Here is a 23,892-nt window from a genome sequence, read left to right on the forward strand (position 1 = left end):
TGTAAACGGAGAGGTATCTCTGGGCCCACTCAGTAGGACATCATCATAATGTGCACAATGTGATCAAGGAGTTGATCACGGGATGATGTGTTACGAAACGAGTAAAGAGACTTGCCGGTAACGAGATTGAACAAGGTATGGGGATACCGACGATCGAATCTCGGGCAAGTATCGTACCGCTAGACAAAGGGAATTGTATACGGGATTGATTAAGTCATTGACATCGTGGTTCATCCGATGAGATCATCGTGGAACATGTGGGAGCCAACATGGGTATCCAGATCCTGCTGTTGGTTATTGACCGGAGGGTCATCTCGGTCATGTCTGCATGTCTCCCGAACCCGTAGGGTCTACACACTTAAGGTTCGGTGACGCTAGGGTTATAGAGATATTAGTATGCGGTAACCCGAAAGTTGTTCAGAGTCCCGAATGAGATCCCAAACGTCACGAGGAGTTCCGGAATGTTCCGGAGGTAAAGAATTATATATAGGAAGTGCTATTTCGGCTATCGGGACAAGTTTCGGGGTCACCGGTATTGTACCGGGACCACCGGAAGGGTCCCGGGGGTCCACCGGGTGGGGCCACCTGCCCTGGGGGCCACATGGGCTGTAGGGGGTGCGCCTTGGCCTATATGGGCCAAGGGCACCAGCCCCAAGAGGCCCATGTGAAGGAAATATGCCCTAGAGGCAATAATAAAGTTATTATTTATTTCCTTATAATCATGATAAATGTTTATTATTCATGCTAGAATTGTATTAACCGGAAACATAATACATGTGTGAATACATAGACAAACAAAGTGTCACTAGTATGCCTCTACTTGACTAGCTCGTTAATCAAAGATGGTTATGTTTCCTGACCATGAACAATGAGTTGTTATTTGATTAACGAGGTCACATCATTAGTTGAATGATCTGATTGACATGACCCATTCCATTAGCTTAGCACCCGATCGTTTAGTATGTTGCTATTGCTTTCTTCATGACTTATACATGTTCCTATGACTATGAGATTATGCAACTCCCGTTTACCGGAGGAACACTTCGGGTGTTACCAAACGTCACAACGTAATTGGGTGATTATAAAGGAGCATTACAGGTGTCTCCAAAGGTAGATGTTGGGTTGGCGTATTTTGAGATTAGGATTTGTCACTCCGATTGTCGGAGAGGTATCTCTGGGCCCTCTCGGTAATGCACATCACATAAGCCTTGCAAGCATTACAACTAATGAGTTAGTTGCGAGATGATGTATTACGGAACGAGTAAAGAGACTTGCCGGTAACGAGATTGAACTAGGTATTGGATACCGACGATCGAATCTCGGGCAAGTAACATACCGATGACAAAGGGAACAACGTATGTTGTTATGCGGTCTGACCGATAAAGATCTTCGTAGAATATGTAGGAGCCAATATGGGCATCCAGGTCCCGCTATTGGTTATTGACAGGAGACGTGTCTCGGTCATGTCTACATTGTTCTCGAACCCGTAGGGTCCGCACGCTGAAGGTTACGATGACAGTTATATTATGAGTTTATGCATTTTGATGTAACGAATGTTGTTCGGAGTCCCGGATGTGATCATGGACATGACGAGGAGTCTCGAAATGGTCGAGACGTAAAGATTGATATATTGGAAGCCTATGTTTGGATATCGGAAGTGTTCCGGGTGAAATCGGGATTTTACCGGAATACCGGGAGGGTTACCGGAACCCCCCGGGAGCTATATGGGCCATAGTGGGCCTTAGTGGAAAAGAGAAGGGGCTGCCCTAGATGGGCTGCGCGCCTCCCCCTTCCCCTAGTCCTATTAGGACTAGGAGAGGTGGCCGGCCCCCTCCTCCTCTTTTCCCCCTCCGCGAATCCTATTCCGACTAGGATTGGGGGGGGGGGGGGAATCCTACTCCCAGAGGGAGTAGGACTCTCCTCCGCCCTCCTCCTTGGCCGGCCAGCCTCCCCCCTCTACTCCTTTATATACGGAGGCAGGGGGCACCTCTAGACACACAAGTTGATCCACATGATCTATTCCTTAGCCGTGTGCGGTGCCCCCTGCCACCATATTCCTCGATAATACTGTAGCAGAGTTTAGGCGAAGCCCTGCTGCTGTAGTACATCAAGATCGTCACCACACCGTCGTGCTGACGGAACTCTTCCCCGACACTTTGCTGGATCGGAGTCCGGGGATCGTCATCGAGCTGCACGTGTGCTCGAACTCGGAGGTGCCGTAGTTTCGGTGCTTGATCGGTTGGATTGTGAAGACGTACGACTACTTCCTCTACGTCGTGTCATCGCTTCCGCAGTCGGTCTGCATTGGGTACGTAGACAACACTCTCCCCCTCGTTTCTATGCATCACATGATCTTGCGTGTGCGTAGGAAATTTTTTGAAATTACTACGAAACCCAACAGTGGCATCCGAGCCTAGGTTATTTATGTTGATGTTATATGCACGAGTAGAACACAAGTGAGTTGTGGACGATACAAGTCATACTGCCTACCAGCATGTCATACTTTGGTTCGGCGGTATTGTTGGACGAGACGACCCGGACCAACCTTACGCGTATGCTTACGCGAGACCGGTTCCCTCGACGTGCTTTGCACATAGATGGCTTGCGGGCGACTGTCTCTCCAACTTTAGTTGAACCAAGTATGGCTACGCCCGGTCCTTGCGAAGATTAAAACAGAGTCTATTTGACAAACTATCGTTGTGGTTTTGATGCGTAGGTGAGATTGGTTCTTACTTAAGCCCGTAGCAGCCACGTAAAACATGCAACAACAAAGTAGAGGACGTCTAACTTGTTTTTGCAGGGCATGTTGTGATGTGATATGGTCAAGGCATGATGCTGAATTCTATTGTATGAGATGATCATGTTTTGTAACCGAGTTATCGGCAACTGGCAGGAGCCATATGGTTGTCGCTTTATTGTATGCAATGCAATCGCTATGTAATGTTTTACTTTATTACTAAACGGTAGTGATAGTCGTGGAAGCATAAGATTGGCGAGACGACAACGATTCTACGATGGAGATCAAGGTGTCGCGCCGGTGACGATGGTGATCATGACGGTGCTTCGGAGATGGAGATCACAAGCACAAGATGATGATGGCCATATCATATCACTTATATTGATTGCATGTGATGTTTATCTTTTTATGCATCTTATCTTGCTTTGATTGACGGTAGCATTATAAGATGATCTCTCACTAAATTATCAAGAAGTGTTCTCCCTGAGTATGCACCGTTGCCAAAGTTCGTCGTGCCCAGACACCACGTGATGATCGGGTGTGATAAGCTCTACGTCCATCTACAACGGGTGCAAGCCAGTTTTGCACACGCAGAATACTCAGGTTAAACTTGACGAGCCTAGCATATGCAGATATGGCCTCGGAACACGGAGACTGAAAGGTCGAGCGTGAATCATATAGTAGATATGATCAACATAAACGATGTTCACTATTGAAAACTACTCCATCTCACGTGATGATCGGTTATGGTTTAGTTGATTTGGATCACGTAATCACTTAGAAGATTAGAGGGATGTCTATCTAAGTGGGAGTTCTTAAGTAATATGATTAATTGAACTTAAATTTATCATGAACTTAGTACCTGATAGTATCTTGCTTGTTTATGTTGATTGTAGATAGATGGCTCGTGTTGTTGTTCTGTTGAATTTTAATGCGTTCCTTGAGAAAGCAAAGTTGAAAGATGATGGTAGCAATTATACGGACTGGGTCCGTAACTTGAGGATTATCCTCATTGCTGCTCAGAAGAATTACGTCCTGGAAGCACCGCTGGGTGCCAGGCCTGCTGCTGGAGCAACACCAGATGTTATGAACGTCTGGCAGAGCAAAGCTGATGACTACTCGATAGTTCAGTGTGCCATGCTTTACGGCTTAGAATCGGGACTTCAACGACGTTTTGAACGTCATGGAGCATATGAGATGTTCCAGGAGTTGAAGTTAATATTTCAAGCAAATGCCCGGATTGAGAGATATGAAGTCTCCAATAAATTCTATAGCTGCAAGATGGAGGAGAACAGTTCTGTCAGTGAGCATATACTCAAAATGTCTGGGTATAATAATCACTTGATTCAATTGGGAGTTAATCTTCCGGATGATTGCGTCATTGATAGAATTCTCCAATCACTGCCACCGAGCTACAAGAGCTTCGTGATGAACTATAATATGCAAGGGATGAACAAGACTATTCCCGAGCTCTTCGCAATGCTGAAAGCTGCGGAGGTAGAAATCAAGAAGGAGCATCAAGTGTTGATGGTTAACAAGACCACTAGTTTCAAGAAAAAGGGCAAAGGGAAGAAGAAGGGGAACTTCAAAAAGAACGGCAAGCAAGTTGCTACTCAAGAGAAGAAACCCAAGTCTGGACCTAAGCCTGAAACTGAGTGCTTCTACTGCAAGCAGACTGGTCACTGGAAGCGGAACTGCCCCAAGTATTTGGCAGATAAGAAGGATGGCAAGGTGAACAAAGGTATATGTGATATACATGTTATTGATGTGTACCTTACTAGAGCTCGCAGTAGCACCTGGGTATTTTATACTGGTTCTGTTGCTAATATTTGCAACTCGAAACAGGGACTACGGAATAAGCGGGCACTAGCAAAGGATGAGGTGACGATGCGCGTGGGAAACGGTTCCAAAGTCGATGTGATCGCGGTCGGCACGCTACCTCTACATCTACCTTCGGGATTAATATTAGACCTAAATAATTGTTATTTGGTGCCAGCGTTGAGCATGAACATTATATCTGGATCTTGTTTAATGCGAGCCGGTTATTCATTTAAATCAGAGAATAATGGTTGTTCTATTTATATGAGTAATATCTTTTATGGTCATGCACCCTTGAAGAGTGGTCTATTCTTATTGAATCTCGATAGTAGTAATACACATATTCATAATGTTGAAGCCAAAAGATGCAGAGTTGATAATGAAAGTGCAACTTATTTGTGGCACTGTCGTTTAGGTCATATCAGTATAAAGCGCATGAAGAAACTCCATACTGATGGACTTTTGGAACCACTTGATTATGAATCACTTGGTACTTGCGAACCGTGCCTCATGGGCAAGATGACTAAAACACCATTCTCCGGTACTATGGAGAGAGCAACAGATTTGTTGGAAATCATACATACCGATGTATGTGGTCCGATGAATATTGAGGCTCGTGGCGGACATCGTTATTTTCTCACCTTCACAGATGATTTAAGCAGATATGGGTATATCTACTTAATGAAACATAAATCTGAAACATTTGAAAAGTTCAAAGAATTTCAGAGTGAAGTTGAAAATCATCGTAACAAGAAAATAAAGTTTCTATGATCTGATCGTGGGGGAGAATATTTGAGTTACGAGTTTGGTGTACATTTGAAAAACTGTGGAATAGTTTCGCAACTCACGCCACCCGGAACACCACAGCGTAATGGTGTGTCCGAACGTTGTAATCGTACTTTACTAGATATGGTGCGATCTATGATGCCTCTTACTGATTTACCGCTATCATTTTGGGGTTATGCTTTAGAGACGGACGCATTCACGTTAAATAGGGCACCATCAAAATCCGTTGAGACGACGCCTTATGAACTGTGGTTTGGCAAGAAACCAAAGTTGTCGTTTCTTAAAGTTTGGGGCTGCGATGCTTATGTGAAAAAGCTTCAACCTGATAAGCTCGAACCCAAATCGGAGAAATGTGTCTTCATAGGATACCCAAAGGAGACTGTTGGGTACACCTTCTATCACAGATCCGAAGGCAAGACATTCGTTGCTAAGAATGGATCCTTTCTAGAGAAGGAGTTTCTCTCGAAAAAAGTGAGTGGGAGGAAAGTAGAACTTGATGAGGTAATTGTACCTGCTCCCTTACTGGAAAGTAGTACATCACAGAAAACTGTTTCAGTGACACCTACACCAGTTAGTGAGGAAGCCAATGATAATGATCATGAAACTTCAGATCAAGATACTACCGAACCTCGTAGATCAACCAGAGTAAGATCCACACCAGAGTGGTACGGTAATCTTGTTCTGCAAGTCATGCTACTAGATCATGATGAACCTACGAACTATGAAGAAGCGATGGTGAGCCCAGATTCCGCAAAGTGGCTTGAAGCCATGAAATCTGAGATGGGATCCATGTATGAGAACAAAGTATAGACTTTGGTTGACTTGCCCGATGATCGGCAAGCAATTGAAAATAAATGGATCTTTAAGAAGAAGACTGACGCTGATGGTAATGTTACTGTCTACAAAGCTCGACTTGTCGCAAAAGGTTTTCGGCAAGTTCAAGGGATTGACTACGATGAGACCTTCTCACTCGTAGCGATGCTTAAGTCCGTCCGAATCATGTTAGCGATTGCCGCATTTTATGATTATGAAATTTGGCAGATGGATGTCAAAACTGCATTCCTGAATGGATTTCTAGAAGAAGAGTTGTATATGATGCAACCGGAAGGTTTTGTCAATCCAAAGGGAGCTAACAAAGTGTGCAAGCTCCAGCGATCCATTTATGGACTGGTGCAAGCCTCTCGGAGTTGGAATAAACGTTTTGATAGTGTGATCAAAGCATTTGGTTTTATACAGACTTTCGGAGAAGCCTGTATTTACAAGAAAGTGAGTGGGAGCTCTGTAGCATTTCTGATATTATATGTGGATGACATATTGCTGATTGGAAATGATATAGAATTTCTGGATTGCATAAAGGGATACTTGAATAAAAGTTTTTCAATGAAAGACCTCGGTGAAGCTGCTTACATATTAGGCATTAAGATCTATAGAGATAGATCAAGACGCTTAATTGGACTTTCACAAAGCACATACCTTGACAAAATTTTGAAGAAGTTCAAAATGGATCAAGCAAAGAAAGGGTTCTTGCCTGTGTTACAAGGTGTGAAGTTGAGTAAGACTCAATGCCCGACCACTGCAGAAGGTAGAGAGAATATGAAAGATGTTCCCTATGCATCAGCCATAGGATCTATCATGTATGCAATGCTGTGTACCAGACCTGATGTGTGCCTTGCTATAAGTTTAGCAGGGAGGTACCAAAGTAATCCAGGAATGGATCACTGGACAGCGGTCAAGAACATCCTGAAATACCTAAAAAGGACTAAGGATATGTTTCTCGTATATGGAGGTGACAAAGAGCTCACCGTAAAAGGTTACGTTGATGCAAGCTTTGACACTGATCCGGACGATTCTAAATCGCAAACCGGAAACGTGTTTACATTAAACGGTGGAGCTGTCAGTTGGTGCAGTTCTAAACAAAGCGTCGTAGCGGGATCTACATGTGAAGCGGAGTACATAGTTGCTTCGGAAGCAGCGAACGAAGGAGTCTGGATGAAGGAGTTCATATCCGATCTAGGTGTTATACCTAATGCATCGGGTCCAATGAAAATCTTTTGTGACAATACTGGTGCAATTGCCTTGGCAAAGGAATCCAGATTTCACAAAAGGACCAAACACATCAAGAGACGCTTCAACTCCATCCGGGATCTAGTCCAGGTGGGAGACATAGAGATTTGCAAGATACATACGGATCTGAATGTTGCAGACCCGTTGACTAAGCCTCTTCCACGAGCAAAACATGATCAGCACCAAGGCTCCATGGGTGTTAGATTCATTACAGTGTAATCTAGATTATTGACTCTAGTGCAAGTGGGAGACTGAAGGAAATATGCCCTAGAGGCAATAATAAAGTTATTATTTATTTCCTTATAATCATGATAAATGTTTATTATTCATGCTAGAATTGTATTAACCGGAAACATAATACATGTGTGAATACATAGACAAACAAAGTGTCACTAGTATGCCTCTACTTGACTAGCTCGTTAATCAAAGATGGTTATGTTTCCTGACCATGAACAATGAGTTGTTATTTGATTAACGAGGTCACATCATTAGTTGAATGATCTGATTGACATGACCCATTCCATTAGCTTAGCACCCGATCGTTTAGTATGTTGCTATTGCTTTCTTCATGACTTATACATGTTCCTATGACTATGAGATTATGCAACTCCCGTTTACCGGAGGAACACTTTGGGTGTTACCAAACGTCACAACATAACTGGGTGATTATAAAGGAGCATTACAGGTGTCTCCAAAGGTAGATGTTGGGTTGGCGTATTTCGAGACTAGGATTTGTCACTCCGATTGTCGGAGAGGTATCTCTGGGCCCTCTCGGTAATGCACATCACATAAGCCTTGCAAGCATTACAACTAATGAGTTAGTTGCGAGATGATGTATTACGGAACGAGTAAAGAGACTTGCCGGTAACGAGATTGAACTAGGTATTGGATACCGACGATCGAATCTCGGGCAAGTAACATACCGATGACAAAGGGAACAACGTATGTTGTTATGCGGTCTGACCGATAAAGATCTTCGTAGAATATGTAGGAGCCAATATGGGCATCCAGGTCCCGCTATTGGTTATTGACCGGAGACGTGTCTCGGTCATGTCTACATTGTTCTCGAACCCGTAGGGTCCGCACGCTTAAGGTTACGATGACAATTATATTATGAGTTTATGCATTTTGATGTAACGAATGTTGTTCGGAGTCCCGGATGTGATCATGGACATGACGAGGAGTCTCGAAATGGTCGAGACGTAAAGATTGATATATTGGAAGCCTATGTTTGGATATCGGAAGTGTTCCGGGTGAAATCGGGATTTTACCGGAATACCGGGAGGGTTACCGAAACCCCCCGGGAGTTATATGGGCCATAGTGGGCCTTAGTGGAAACGAGAAGGGGTTGCCCTAGATGGGCTGCGCAGCTCCCCCTTCCCCTAGTCCTATTAGGACTAGGAGAGGTGGCCGGCCCCCTCCTCCTCTTTTCCCCCTCCGCGAATCCTATTCCGACTAGGATTGGGGGGGGGGGAATCCTACTCCCAGAGGGAGTAGGACTCTCCTGCGCCCTCCTCCTTGGCCGGCCAGCCTCCCCCCCTCTACTCCTTTATATACAGAGGCAGGGGGCACCTCTAGACACACAAGTTGATCCACGTGATCTATTCCTTAGCCGTGTGCGGTGCCCCCTGCCACCATATTCCTCGATAATACTGTAGCGGAGTTTAGGCGAAGCCCTGCTGCTGTAGTACATCAAGATCGTCACCACGCCGTCGTGCTGACGGAACTCTTCCCCGACACTTTGCTGGATCGGAGTCCGGGGATCGTCATCGAGCTGCACGTGTGCTCGAACTCGGAGGTGCCGTAGTTTCGGTGCTTGATCGGTTGGATCGTGAAGACGTACGACTACTTCCTCTACGTCGTGTCATCGCTTCCGCAGTCGGTCTGCGTTGGGTACGTAGACAACACTCTCCCCCTCGTTGCTATGCATCACATGATCTTGCGTGTGCGTAGGAAATTTTTTGAAATTACTACGAAACCCAACACCATGCGCCAAGAGTCAAAGGAAAGGAAGAGTCCTAAAGGGGGAAGGCACCTCCGAGGTGCCTTGGGGAGGAGGGACTCCTCCCTGGCCGCACCCTTCCTTGGAGGAAGGGCCAAGGCTGCGCCCCCCCCCCCCTCTCCCTTGGCCCTATATATAGTGGGGGGAAGGGAGGGCAGCCACACCTAAGCCCTGGCGCCTCCCTCTCCCTCCCATGACACATCTCTCTCCTCCCGCAGTGCTTGGCGAAGCCCTGTTGGAATCCCGCTACTTCCACCACCACGCCGTTGTGCTGCTGGATCTCCATCAACCTCTCCTTCCCCCTTGCTGGATCAAGAAGGAGGAGACGTCGCTGCTCCGTACGTGTGTTGAACGCGGAGGTGCCGTCCGTTCGGCGCTAGGATCATCGGTGATTTGGATCACGACGAGTACGACTCCATCAACCCCGTTCTCTTGAACGCTTCCGCGCGCGATCTACAAGGGTATGAGATCCACTCCTCCCTCGTTGCTAGATGACTCCATAGATAGATCTTGGTGACACGTAGGAAAATTTTGAATTTCTGCTACGTTCCCCAACATGTCCATGGTCAGGAAACCGTAACCATCTATTGATCAACGAGCTAGTCAACTAGAGGCTTACTAGGGACATGGTGTTGTCTATGTATCCACACATGTAACTGAGTTTCCTATCAATACAATTCCAGCATGGATAATAAACGATTATCATGAACAAGGAAATATAATAATAATCAATTTATTATTGCCTCTAGGGCATATTTCCAACAGCTCCTCTGTTATGCTGTGGGGTTTGATACGCACGCCGGTGCGGTGCGTTAGGCTGTTTGTAGAGTCTTGGTATTGTGATCCCTCGACGCACCCCTCGTCTACCTGGTCTTGTTAGTATGCTAGCTAGGTCTTGCCTTATGTTGGGCGTCTTTGTCCTCTCCTTTCCTTTTAACACTTGTTACTTGTCTGGTTTTCGGCTTGGTTTTCCTTATAAACTGGGTCAATTTGCTAAGGTTTTTGATCCGGTTTTCCTTATAAACTGGATCACTCTCCTGGCATTATGGCCACTTTGAGTAATATATTCAGGTGGAGGGACTCTTCCCCCGGTGATTCTAAAAAAAAACTGTTTCACAATAAATATTGACAACTGGATTTGTCAAACGGACATTCTTCCCCTTACAGTTATTCTTAAAATCAACTGTTGCATCATCTTTGTATAATCTATGTGTTAGAGTCCCGATCGATCTTACACACTGTCTCACAAGAATACAGAGAAATTGCTCCTTACAATGTTCATGGGGAGGAAGAATTGGAGTAGAGGGGAACGGAGAGTGTTACATCCCTAGCATCACACTACAGTAATCTTCCCCTAATGATGGTCATGTCATCATGATCATCATGCCAAAATGCCACTTGTCCAAAATCTGCTTCAAATTCAAATTTCATGTCAAATATTTGCTTCTTCTTTCATGCAAATAAAATAGTTCATCCTATGGCAAATAATCCCTAGATATTTCTCATGTTGCATCCAACATTTTTGGAGTTCCCAAAATGCCCCTGGGATTTAATTTAGTGGTCCAGCATCAATTAAATGGACCTTTTCAATTTCTAAAAATGGTTTGGTAACTCCTTTTGCCTCCAAACTTTTTGTGCCACCGTAAAATTTTGTGCTTGATTTATGTGCCAAGTTTCAGTTATAGCAAAAATCGTTTGCTGCATGAGCTAAATGCAAAAGAGTGGTGGAAATATTACATGATATAAAAAGGGAAAATATGGGAGACCTACTGTGCACTTAGGCCTAACTACTGTGTTAGTGGGTTCTAGTGGCACTTTGCACCTTGGCCCATCTAGCAACAACAGCCCAGCCCACCACCACCATCTCTCCTTCAACCTCCTGCTACAGGAGGCAGATGAGGGTGTGGCGGCCATCCAGGCCACTCTAGCCGCCGATGCCTCCGTGGCGGCCATCCCGCGGTCCTCGCGGCGGATAAGACCCCGAGCCTCGTTGACGAACCCTAGATCGCCTCCCCTCCCCGCTCTTGCCTCTCTCCTCACTCGAAGCCATCGCCCGAGCTCGGTCGCCGCCGCGCCATTGACGTTGTGGCGCTCTGGAGCCACCCCGCGCCGTCAGCTGCTGTCCAGGAAGACCACCGTCCACGACTACATCATCTACGGGTCCGGATTGGCCCGGAACACCGCCGCATCGACGCCATCACCATCTTCTTCCACCTTCGACCCCGACCTCCGCCGCCCTGGATCCGCGCTCCGGCAAGCCCCCGGCCCGTCCGAGCTCGTCATCGGCCTCCCCGGGGTGAGCCTCGTCGTTCCCCCACGTTTCCCCCTGTTTCCCCTCATTCCTCGTCTCTGCAATCGCCGTCCCGACCTTGCGTTGACACAGCTGAACTCCCGCTCACCGCGTTCGTCGCGCCCCTCCCCGTGCGTAGCTCGCGCCTGTCCGCGCTCCTCCTCGTTGGCCGCGTTGTTCGCTGCTCCCCTCGCGCCGTAGCCGCCACCCCCCGCAGCCTCTGTGTGCCGCCGCTGCTGCTCCCCGCCTGGTGCGCCCATGCTGCCTGCCGCTGCTCACCTGCTGCTTGCTGCTCCTGCCTGTACTACTTCGCCTGCTGCTGCCCAGCACCGCCCGGCACCCCGGCGCCATGGCTGCCCACTGCCGCCTGCCCTGCCTTGCTGCTGCCGCCCTAACCCCGCGCTCCGGCTCCTTCCCCGTCCGCTGCTTCCGGGTGCCCCGCCGCACCCACTGTCCCGCTCCCGTCGCGCTGCGCCGGCCCCTCCCGCTGCGCGGCCCTCCCTGCCTTGCCGGAGGCCACGCCCGGCCGCCGGAGCCCGACCCCCCCTGCACCATGCCTTCCCTCCCGGCTAGCACCATGGCCGTCGGCGCCGTACTCTACGAGTACGTGCGTGCGGGCACGGCCTCAACAGAGGCCGATTTGGGCCTCTGAGCCCGACACCCCCCTGTTAATTAGGGAGGCCCTAATTAGTTTAGTCCACCCCCCCCTCTAATTAAGCTAGTTAAGTTTAGTGCAGAATCTGTTAATTAAAATGTGTCTGACAATTGGGACCCACGTGCACTGTTCACTTTTGACTAGTCAAAATATTGACTGGGTCAACCCAGTCCCTTGCCCCATGTTCCATACACGTGCACACATTGCTGGGTACACTCCTTTGTACCCATAACAATTTGTCTGTTTAGTTTTTTGAATTACAGTAATTTCAAAATATTGCTAAATCTTTGAAAAATTATATTAAATAATCTGTAACTCCGATGAAAATAATTTATACATGAAACTTGCTTAGAATTTCGATACGAACCCGAATACGTCCTCCGTATTCCTGTCAAATGCCCATAGCTATATTATCATGGAACTTTTAGACCGATTTCAGTGAATGAATAGTGCCCAACTTTAATTAAATAAATCCAAATAAATTCCTAAATTAACTAAATCATTTAGTTAGGCAGTAGAACACCTCTGCATATCATTTAGTCATGTCCTGCATATTGTTTGCATTATTGCCGTGAATTTATTGTTTCTCCCCCCCCCCCTTCTCTCCGATAGACCCCGAGACCGATGCTGCCCCTGTGATCGACTACGTCGACGACGACCCCTCCTTGCCAGAGCAACCAGGCAAGCCCCCCTCTTTTGATCATCCCGATATCGCCCATTCCATTCTCTCATGCTTGCATTAGATTTTGCTACTGTTATTGTTTGCTCCTATTCTGATGCATAGCCTGCTTTTGTATCTACTTTTGTACTTTGCCTGCTTATCCTAAACTGCTTAGTATAGGTTGGTTAGAGACCCATCAGTGACCCCCACTTGACCCGACTGCCCTGCTGGATTATCAGAAGACCCGATCAACGGGATCGAAGACCAGGCCCCGACACCGCACATCACTTTCCCCTTTTGTTGCTCGACTCTGCAGAGTTACCATCGAGTGCCGAGGGTGGAACCTATACATCACTCCTGATGAGATCTCTGTAGTGTAGCTATTCGGCCGGGGTCATCGAGGGTGATTTCCTCCTTAACCACTTCCGATACGGCTCTATCGTGCAACCCCTCAAGTGTGAACTTCGAGGGTGGTTCCTCTTAAGTTCACCTTGACGATTACATCGAGTGGAATCCGTCAAGGGTGATTCCTCAGGTTTTCCCCTTGGTGTTAGACACACGGTTACTATGGTTACTATGACTTACACTGAACCCTGTTACTGAAGACGGGTCGGCCCTGAGGGGTACCCGCGCGAGCTTAATTGCGAGTGATGTGGAGTCGGGCGGACCTGGAAGGTGCCTGCGAGATAATTACGAGGCGTGGCCGGGCATTCCTAGCCCTTGTCGCAAGTCCTCGAGACGGGGCAACGGGGTCACATCTTTCGTGAGTCTCTACTTGTTACCGCGCGTTCCTAATCCACTACGATTTGGATATTTGATCCGAGGGGCCTCTGGCCTGATAGCACTAACCATCACGTGGGCATAGTATGGGCGTTCTGCGTCGTATGCATCAGCCGAAGCTTAATAGACGTCAGCGACTGAGCGGCGCGCGCCGGGTTGGACTGCGTAAGCGCCTGCCTTGTTGAAGGAGGTAGCTAGGTCTGCTCATCGGCCGCGTACGCAACGTGCAGGAGTTCCCGGGGAGATGGCCCATGACCCCTGGGGGCATAGGTTTAGTCCGGCGTGCTGGCCTCTCTATTAAGCCTAGGTCGGGTTACGGCGTATTGTTTGGCCGAGGCCGGGCATGACCCAGGAAAGTGTGTCCGGCCAGAGTTAATCGAGCGTGGTGGGTAAGTTGGTGCACCCCTGCAGGGAAGAAAACATCTATCGATAGCTTGTCCTATGGTAACGGACACTTGGAGTTGTATCCCGATCGATACAACTAGAACTGGATACTTGTGATGAGAACTGGATGGTGATGAGAATTGGATTGTGATGATAACCGGATAGTATGGCTCTGGGATTGCTTTCTCGCAGGGAGTCGAGAAAGGATCTCCAGCCGAGGTTGATAACACTACTACTACTTTACTTTACGCTACTCTACTCCCTCCTGTTGCTGCAAGATGGTGGTTTCCAGAAGATCCTAGTCTTCGATAGGACTAGGCATTCTCTCTATTCTGGCATTTCTGCAGCCCAGTCCACATATACAGCCTTCCTTTGATAATGTTGCATATGTAGTGTAGATCCTTGCTTGCGAGTACTTTGGATGAGTACTCACGGTTGCTTTGCTCCCCCTTTTCCCCCTTTCTTCTTCTTTCCGGTTGATGCAACCAGATGTCGGAGCCCAGGAGCCAGATGCCACCGCCGATGTCTACTACTACATTGGAGGCCGCCGACGATCAGGAGTAGTTAGGAGGCTCCCAGGCAGGAGGCCTTGCCTTTTCGATCGATGTTGCTTTTGTGCTAGCCTTCTTAAGGCAAACTTGTCTAACTCATGTCTGTATTCAGATATGGTTGCTTCCGCTAACTCTTGTGTATTCGAGCCCTCGAGGCCCCTGGCTTGTAATATAAAGCTTGTATTATTTTAATTTGTGTCTAGAGTTGTGTTGTGATATCTTCCCGTGAGTCCTTGATCTTGATCATACACATTTGCGTGTATGATTAGTGTACGATTGAATCAAGGGTGTCACAAGTTGGTATCAGAGCCGACTGCGTGTAGGTAACCCCCTTTCCAACTCCTTGGCCGAAGTTGAGTCTAGGCACTACAAAAACTTTTACTAACATGGCTGTGTGTCTTACAGGCCCATGTCGCCATTGGGTGGTATTAAGATCTTTTATTCCTCGTCTATACTCTCGGACTCTGATCTCTCGTCTATTCGGGTTAAACATTTTACTAACTCTGACATTTGGTTCTCGTACCCACTTCCTTCCAGAGAGCCCTGACATTTTCGATGATCGCTTGCTTGGCCAGAAGATTCTACAGATACTCCTCGATGTTTCTCGAAACCCTGTGTCCACTGCCTTGCAGTTCCTGACCACCGATAATCCCCGTGAATAACATCCTTGCCGCTTGTACCTTCATACCCAGTTGCTCATGTTATTACAAGATGTACTCTCCGTTCTTTCGAGAATCCTTTGTGTCTTCTGCTTTGCGGCTTCTTTTTGCACTGCGGATAATTCACTTAACCGGGGTCTGTTCATCCCCAGTTGTTCATATGCTTTCCAAAATACTTGGAAATACTATCTGATCTTCTGAAAATCCTCTGGAGCCTATTGCTCTTGATTCTCCTTGCCTGCTTGCAGTAGGATTAATTCCATATGTCTAGCAATATTCTTTAAAATTCTTTGTGATTGTCATTCTGTTCCTATGGATTCAACGTGTGAGCGAATACTCGCAATCATCAATTAATCCTTGGAAATTTTCTTTCCGGCTCAGACATCTTTCCAGATATGAGCTGGTTCTTGCCCAATCCAGATTTGATCGGGTACACCTCTAAGTCTATTCTACTTACTCATCTTTTGATCAGAGCCTCTGCTTCTGATCCTTCGTCTTGGAATTATAATTCCTTTGTACCCAAGCATCGAATCATTCAGACGTTTCTATAAGCTGATGCCTTTGCATCCCCTTCTTCATCTGATTGATTACCGATACTCACATCAACTCTGTCGTGAATCGCCAGATCCATTGCTGGGTTGTTATCCGACAATGTCCTTCACATCCAAAGTCTTGTGAGTTTTTCTCTGATACAAAATACCTTCGGTAAATTGTATCATCTGCTTTGACTCTGATACTCTGCTTTTGAACTCGTATCTTTTACTTGGTTGGTGGATGTATAGATTCGTAAAAATTCCCCGATGGGTTGAACTTATGCCTTCCATAATCCGTGTGAACTCAAAAGAGATGTGAGTCTTACTCTTCTGGTACTTCGCCAGATAAATCTTCTGCCCTACAATTTCTTGGAAAACGAGGAGTGAATGAAAGGTTATGCATTGAAGAAGTGGGAGTCGACCTTGAACCTTTGTGTTCATGCCCATGGACCCGATGTAGAACTTATCGTGGAAGCTGCTCGTAAAAATGATTACCCTTTGTTATAAGTTCATCTTGTATCGGTGGTTTGATCATTCATAACCGTGGTTCCGACCATAGTTTCTCCTTAATTCCATTTCCTGGACAAGTTAAAATACTTGTCTTTTGTAGATCATTTCATCTGCCCAACCTCTATTTTTGATCTACCTCGAGTATTGCCCCTTGTTATCTCGAGGATATTGTGTCATTGCACTACCTCTTGTGAATTCTCATTGGAATGATACTCCATCACATTATTCCTAGCCTGATCGGCTATATCATTATAGCGCTAATTTTAACTGTGCTACCCGGTCCTTCTTCCCGAAGAGCAACTTCCGACGACGAGCTAAGCTTACGTCGATCTTCCTCATCCTATCATTTCATCTCGAACAACAAGTTTGATTTTGAGCTTGTGTCGAATCCGTGGTTCTCATGGCCTTTCACTTCATCTACCCCTTTTTGTTTATTGTCGTCGCTGCTCGATGGCATCTTCATAGAGCCTCTCGACAAATGTGTCGTGATCAGCATCAACATTTTGACTTCTGTTGAAATGACAAATGAATTCATGGTGAGAAATACCATCCTTTACCTATGATGATTTGAGTTATCATCGACTACCCCCTTGTCTTCTTTCCAACACATGATTGATCATGTCTTGGTTATACCTTGGACTCCTTGCTATTCCTGCAATTGTTCTTTGAGTATTTCTTGTGATCTTCAACTCCAACCCCTACTTGGAACACCATATCATTGCCGCATCGAAGCATGACTGTGGTATTCCGAATATCAACAACAACATCGAAAGCATAATACAAAATGTTTCTCGTTCAATTACCCTCACACCGTTGTATGGGTAATATCATGATTCTTCCCTCCCCCCATTATCTAAATACTTTTGAACTTGCTGTCCTATCATGTATATCCTGCTCCGCTTTTCCCTGGGAAGGATATACTCCCAACTCTTATGTGTAAACACTTCTTCATTTCCATTGGTTTGATTATCATAATAATCACATTTTCCTTTCCATTGTTTGTTTCACCTTTCTTGTAATCTAACTTGTATGAGCAGAGATAAATCCCTGCTTAAGTAAGCACCTCGTTGTACAACTCTGTCAGTAAGACCTTGTTACTATTGTTGATGACATTCCGGTAACCACCGATGGACAAGAACTTTGCCTATTGGTCCGCCTCGTCTAACGAGCAGGAAAATGGTTCTCTTCGTCCCTCGCCCTTGGTACCAGCGTTGTTGCCAACATAATAGACAAGCTATACTCTGACCTGCCTTGCTATCATGACCATACAAATGTTAGCACCCTTCCTACTTTTAACCCACATGGTGAGCCCATAACCCACAGTTCCACGGGATCGAAACCTGACTCTCCTGTACACCCTTGTTTCTAAGGTTATCTCTCACGCTTGGCTTCGTATGTAATTCATGAGCCACCTTCTTGTGATATGTTCTCGTATCAGATGCAATACTTATTCTCGATGCTCTGAACCCCTTTCACACTCTATTTCAGACATCGATCGTTTGTCCATTCGCTTGAAACTTCTTATTGTACCTTCATATTTTGTTCTCGACGTTTTCTTAAATTTCAACTCGAGAGATACTTCTGTCACATTCACTGCATTGTTCACCAGACAATTAACCCTATATGGGTCAGTTCACCCGAAGTTACTCTTTACTTCCCCACTTAAATCTCGGGACAAGATTTCTTGTAGTGGAGGAGATTTGTTACATCCCCAGCATCACACTACAGTAATCTTCCCCTAATGATGGTCATGTCATCATGATCATCATGCCAAAATGCCACTTGTCCAAAATCTGCTTCAAATTCAAATTTCATGTCAAATATTTACTTCTTCTTTCATGCAAATAAAATAGTTCATCCTATGGCAAATAATCCCTAGATATTTCTCATGTTGCATCCAACATTTTTGGAGCTCCCAAAATGCCCTTGGGATTTAATTTAGTGGTCCAGCATCAATTAAATGGACCTTTTCAATTTCTAAAAATGGTTTGGTAACTCCTTTTGCCTCCAAACTTTTTGTGGCACCGTAAAATTTTATGCTTGATTTATGTGCCAAGTTTCAGTTATAGCAAAAATCGTTTGCTGCATGAGCTAAATGCAAAAGAGTGGTGGAAATATTACATGATATAAAAAGGGAAAATATGGAAGACCTACTGTGCACTTAGGCCTAACTACTGTGTTAGTGGGCTCTAGTGGCACTTTGCACCTTGGCCCATCTAGCAACAACAGCCCAGCCCACCACCACCATCTCTCCTTCAATCTCCTGCTACAGGAGGCAGATGAGGGTGTGGCGGCCATCCAGGCCACTCTAGCCGCCGATGCCTCCGTGGCGGCCATCTCGCGGTCCTCGCGGCGGATAAGACCCCGAGCCTCGTTGACAAACCCTAGATCGCCTCCCCTCCCCGCTCTTGCCTCTCTCCTCACTCGAAGCCATCGCCCGAGCTCGGTCGCCGCCGCGCCATTGACGTTGTGGCGCTCTGGAGCCACCCCGCGTCGTCAGCTGCTGTCCAGGAAGACCACCGTCCATGACTACATCATCTACGGGTCCGGATTGGCCCGGAACACCGCCGCATCGACTCCATCACCATCTTCTTCCACCTTCGACCCCGACCTCCGCCGCCCTGGATCCGCGCTCCGGCAAGCCCCCGGCCCGTCCGAGCTCATCATCGGCCTCCCCGGGGTGACCCTCGTCGTTCCCCCACGTTTCCCCCTGTTTCCCCTCATTCCTCGTCTCTGCAATCGCCGCCCCGACCTTGCGTTGACGCAGCTGAACTCCCGCTCACCGCATTCGTCGCGCCCCTCCCCGTGCGTAGCTCGCGCCTGTCCGTGCTCCTCCTCGTTGGCCGCGTTGTTCGCTGCTCCCCTCGCGCCGTAGCCGCCACCCCCCGCAGCCTCTGTGTGCCGCCGCCGCTGCTCCCCGCCTGGCGCGCCCATGCTGCCTGCCGCTGCTCGCCTGCTGCTTGCTGCTCCTGCCTGTACTACTTCGCCTGCTGCTGCCCAGCACCGCCCGGCACCCCGGCGCCATGGCTGCCCACTACCGCCTGCCCTGCCTTGCTGCTGCCGCCCTAACCCCACGCTCCGGCTCCGGCTCCTTCCCCGTCCGCTGCTTCCGGGTGCCCCGCCGCCGCACCCGCTGTCACGCTCCCGTCGCGCTGCGCCGGCCCCTCCCGCTGCGCGGCCCTCCCTGCCTCGCCGGAGGCCGCGCCCGGCCGCCGGAGCCCGAACCCCCCTGCACCATGCCTTCCCTCCCGGCTAGCACCATGGCCGCCGGCGCCGTACTCTACAAGTACGTGCGTGCGGGCACGGCCTCACCAGAGGCCGATTTGGGCTTCTGAGCCCGACACCCCCCTGTTAATTAGGGAGGCCCTAATTAGTTTAGTCCACCCCCCTCTAATTAAGCTAGTTAAGTTTAGTGCAGAATCTGTTAATTAAAATGTGTCTATGACAATTGGGACCCACGTGCACTGTTCACTTTTGACTAGTCAAAATATTGACTGGGTCAACCCAGTCCCTTGCCCCATGTTCCATACACGTGCACACATTGCTGGGTACACTCCTGTGTACCCATAGCAATTTGTTTGTTTAGTTTTTTGAATTACAGTAATTTCAGAATATTGTTAAATCTTTGAAAAATCATATTAAATAATCCGTAACTCCGATGAAAATAATTTATACATGAAACTTGCTTAGAATTTCGATACGAACCCGAATACGTCCTCCGTATTCCTGTCAAATGCCCATAGCTATATTATCATGGAACTTTTAGACCGATTTCAGTGAATGAATAGTTCCCAACTTTAATTAAATAAATCCAAATAAATTCCTAAATTAACTAAATCATTTAGTTAGGCAGTAGAACACCTCTGCATATCATTTAGTCATGTCCTGCATATTGTTTGCATTATTGCCGTGAATTTATTGTTTCTCTCCCCCTCCTTCTCTCCGATAGACCCCGAGACCGATGTTGCCCCTGTGATCGACTACGTCGACGACGAACCCTCCTTGCCAGAGCAACCAGGCAAGCCCCCCTTTTTGATCATCCCGATATCGCCCATTCCATTCTCTCATGCTTGCATTAGATTTTGCTACTGTTATTGTTTGCTCCTATTCTGATGCATAGCCTGCTTTTGTATCTACTTTTGTACCTTGCCTGCTTATCCTAAACTGTTTAGTATAGGTTGGTTAGAGACCCATCAGTGACCCCCACTTGACCCGACTGCCCTGCTGGATTATCAGAAGACCCGATCAACGGGATCGAAGACCAGGCCCCGACACCGCACATCACTTTCCCCTTTTGTTGCTCGACTCTGCAGAGTTACCATCGAGTGCCGAGGGTGGAACCTATACATCACTCCTGATGAGATCTCTGTAGTGTAGCTATTCGGCCGGGGTCATCGAGGGTGATTTCCTCCTTAACCACTTCCGATACGGCTCTATCGTGCAACCCCTCAAGTGTGAACTTCGAGGGTGGTTCCTCTTAAGTTCACCTTGACGATTACATCGAGTGGAATCCGTCAAGGGTGATTCCTCAGGTTTTCCCCTTGGTGTTAGACACACGGTTACTATGGTTACTATGACTTACACTGAACCCTGTTACTGAAGACGGGTCGGCCCTGAGGGGTACCCGCGCGAGCTTAATTGCGAGTGATGTGGAGTCGGGCGGACCTGGAAGGTGCCTGCGAGATAATTACGAGGCGTGACCGGGCATTCCTAGCCCTTGTCGCAAGTCCTCGAGACGGGGCAACGGGGTCACATCTTTCGTGAGTCTCTGCTTGTTACTGCGCGTTCCTAATCCACTACGATTTGGATATTTGATCCGAAGGGCCTCTGGCCTGATAGCACTAACCATCACGTGGGCATAGTATGGGCGTTCTGCGTCGTATGCATCAGCCAAAGCTTAATAGACGTCAGCGACTGAGCGGCGCGCGCCGGGTTGGACTGCGTAAGCGCCTGCCTTGTTGAAGGAGGTAGCTAGGTCTGCTCACCGGCCGCGTACGCAACATGCGGGAGTTCCCGGGGAGATGGCCCATGACCCCTGGGGGCATAGGTTTAGTCCGGCGTGCTGGCCTCTCTATTAAGCCTAGGTCGGGTTGCGGCGCATTGTTTGGCCGAGGCCGGGCATGACCCAGGAAAGTGTGTCCGGCCGGAGTTAATCGAGCGTGGTGGGTAAGTTGGTGCACCCCTGCAGGGAAGAAAATATCTATCGATAGCCTGTCCTACGGTAACGGACACTTGGAGTTGTATCCCGATCGATACAATTAGAACTGAATACTTGTGATGAGAACTGGATGGTGATGAGAATTGGATTGTGATGATAACCGGATAGTATGGCTCTGGGATTGCTTTCTCGCAGGGAGTCGAGAAAGGATCTCCGGCCGATGTTGATAACACTACTACTACTTTACTTTACGCTACTCTACTCCCTCCTGTTGCTGCAAGATGGTGGTTTCCAGAAGATGCTAGTCTTCGATAGGACTAGGCCTTCTCTCTATTCTGGCATTTCTGCAGCCCAGTCCACATATACAGCCTTCCTTTGATAATGTTGCATATGTAGTGTAGATCCTTGCTTGCGAGTACTTTGGATGAGTACTCACGGTTGCTTTGCTCCCCCTTTTCCCCCTTTCTTCTTCTTTCCGGTTGATGCAACCAGATGTCGGAGCCCAGGAGCCAGATGCCACCGCCGATGTCTACTACTACATTGGAGGCCGCCGACGACCAGGAGTAGTTAGGAGGCTCCCAGGCAGGAGGCCTTGCCTTTTCGATCGATGTTGCTTTTGTGCTAGCTTTCTTAAGGCAAACTTGTCTAACTCATGTCTGTACTCAGATATGGTTGCTTCCGCTGACTCTTGTGTATTCGAGCTTATGTATTCGAGCCCTCGAGGCCCCTGGCTTGTAATATAAAGCTTGTATTATTTTAATTTGTGTCTAGAGTTGTGTTGTGATATCTTCCCGTGAGTCCTTGATCTTGATCGTACACATTTGCGTGTATGATTAGTGTACGATTGAATCAAGAGTGTCACAGAGAGTCAGAGGTAGGGGAAGAAGCCACCGATGCCGTTTCCTGATCCAAGCCCGGATGAATCTTCGCTGCTCTCTACGTGGATACTTGTAGTCAGGCCTCCCCTTGGTTGGTGTGGCACTCAGCCAGGCCCGGCCCATGGGCTGCTGTGGCCGTAATTGGGTCGCTGACACTATGGCCGACAGTAAAATCCCCAACATACCTTCAAAGCAGGAAGATTTAAAAAGGAAATGTCAGCAAGACAATAAAAGATACCAAGCGGGAAATCAATTACTTTTCTGGAATGTGCAAATGGACATAAAACAAACACCAAATGAAAATATTCAAGGTTCAAGCCCCTGCCAGATGGCGTGAAGCATCACTTTAACTGAAGCGTATGTGTCATATTAGAGATACAGTAGGTGGACAGTTGAAAACCAAGAAGGGCAATACCAAGGATGGAGAAGAAAATCCTTATCAGCCAGCCACATTTGTCCCTATCAAATTTCTAGAACAGTCATCCAATTTGGATTAGTAGCAAATTGCTTGCCTGACAGCTGAGCGTCCCCCCTCTCCAGTGGACTCACTCCCTCCACATCCAATGTCTTACCCATTCTTGTGCAGAAACTAAAGTTTACCCCGTCGACCACCCCCCCCCCCCCCCCCCCCCCCCCCGCCCCCGCCCCAGATCAAGTGACATAGTTAGCACCATTAATTTCTGGGAACCCGCCTAACTTAAAAATCCTGGGCATCACTCCCAGTCGTCCACCTTAGAGCACCCGGACAAAATGACAGCATTTACTCGACAACTTAATAATATTGAGTCAAGCCATGAATATCAAAGATCGCATCAACTTCTGTTTTGGAAGTTGCAATTGCAATTTTGGAATATGCAGAAACGGCTTTAAGAAGTGAGCTTGAGCCAATAAGGAGTAAGGACTATTTAAGTTACCATCAGCCCACCTCTTCCTCGTGTCTGACATGTGCATGGAAGGATTTAAAATTTATGGAACGCAGGCATATTAGGCTTCCTGCCCATTAGGGTTACAAGACCTTTCTGTGGAAACTTACTGTTATAGTAATACTGAAAAACTTAAATGAGTATATAAGTGGCCAAAGATGATAGATCATGAAAAATGTAATGAAAAGGAAAGAGGAATACTGACCAGTATTTAGTCCCATCGCCAGCGCTCCCTAACTTGTCTTTCCTGAAGTTGCCAATATTAACTCCTTTCTTCATTTCATCATTTACGTACCATACTGCATCATTTTTCTGAATACAGATATTATTTTATATCAATCTAACATGTGTACAACACTCACAATACTTGTGATAACATGTGTTTTGAGTAAAATGGTTTATTGGATCCTGCTCCTTAAACATCTCAATTTCCTTACTGCACCGATAAAAGGGTTATAGTGATGAAAAAAATCAATAAACAGTATGAAACACACAGGTGATGC

General features: G+C 47.3%; 1 long non-coding RNA gene across 1 annotated transcript; it reads left to right on the plus strand.

Moving 5' to 3' along the window:
- The first annotated feature begins 10,513 nt into the window (after positions 1–10,513).
- On the plus strand, positions 10,514–22,348 carry LOC125527224 (uncharacterized). Its single transcript, XR_015618233.1, has 3 exons — positions 10,514–11,703; positions 12,965–13,033; positions 14,667–22,348. It is a non-coding gene; the product is annotated as an uncharacterized LOC125527224 (long non-coding RNA).
- The last annotated feature ends 1,544 nt before the right edge of the window (positions 22,349–23,892 follow it).

Source organism: Triticum urartu, chromosome 3A (assembly GCF_056163025.1).
Source record: "Triticum urartu cultivar PI428250 chromosome 3A, HENAU_Tu73, whole genome shotgun sequence".
Lineage (NCBI taxonomy): Eukaryota > Viridiplantae > Streptophyta > Magnoliopsida > Poales > Poaceae > Triticum > Triticum urartu.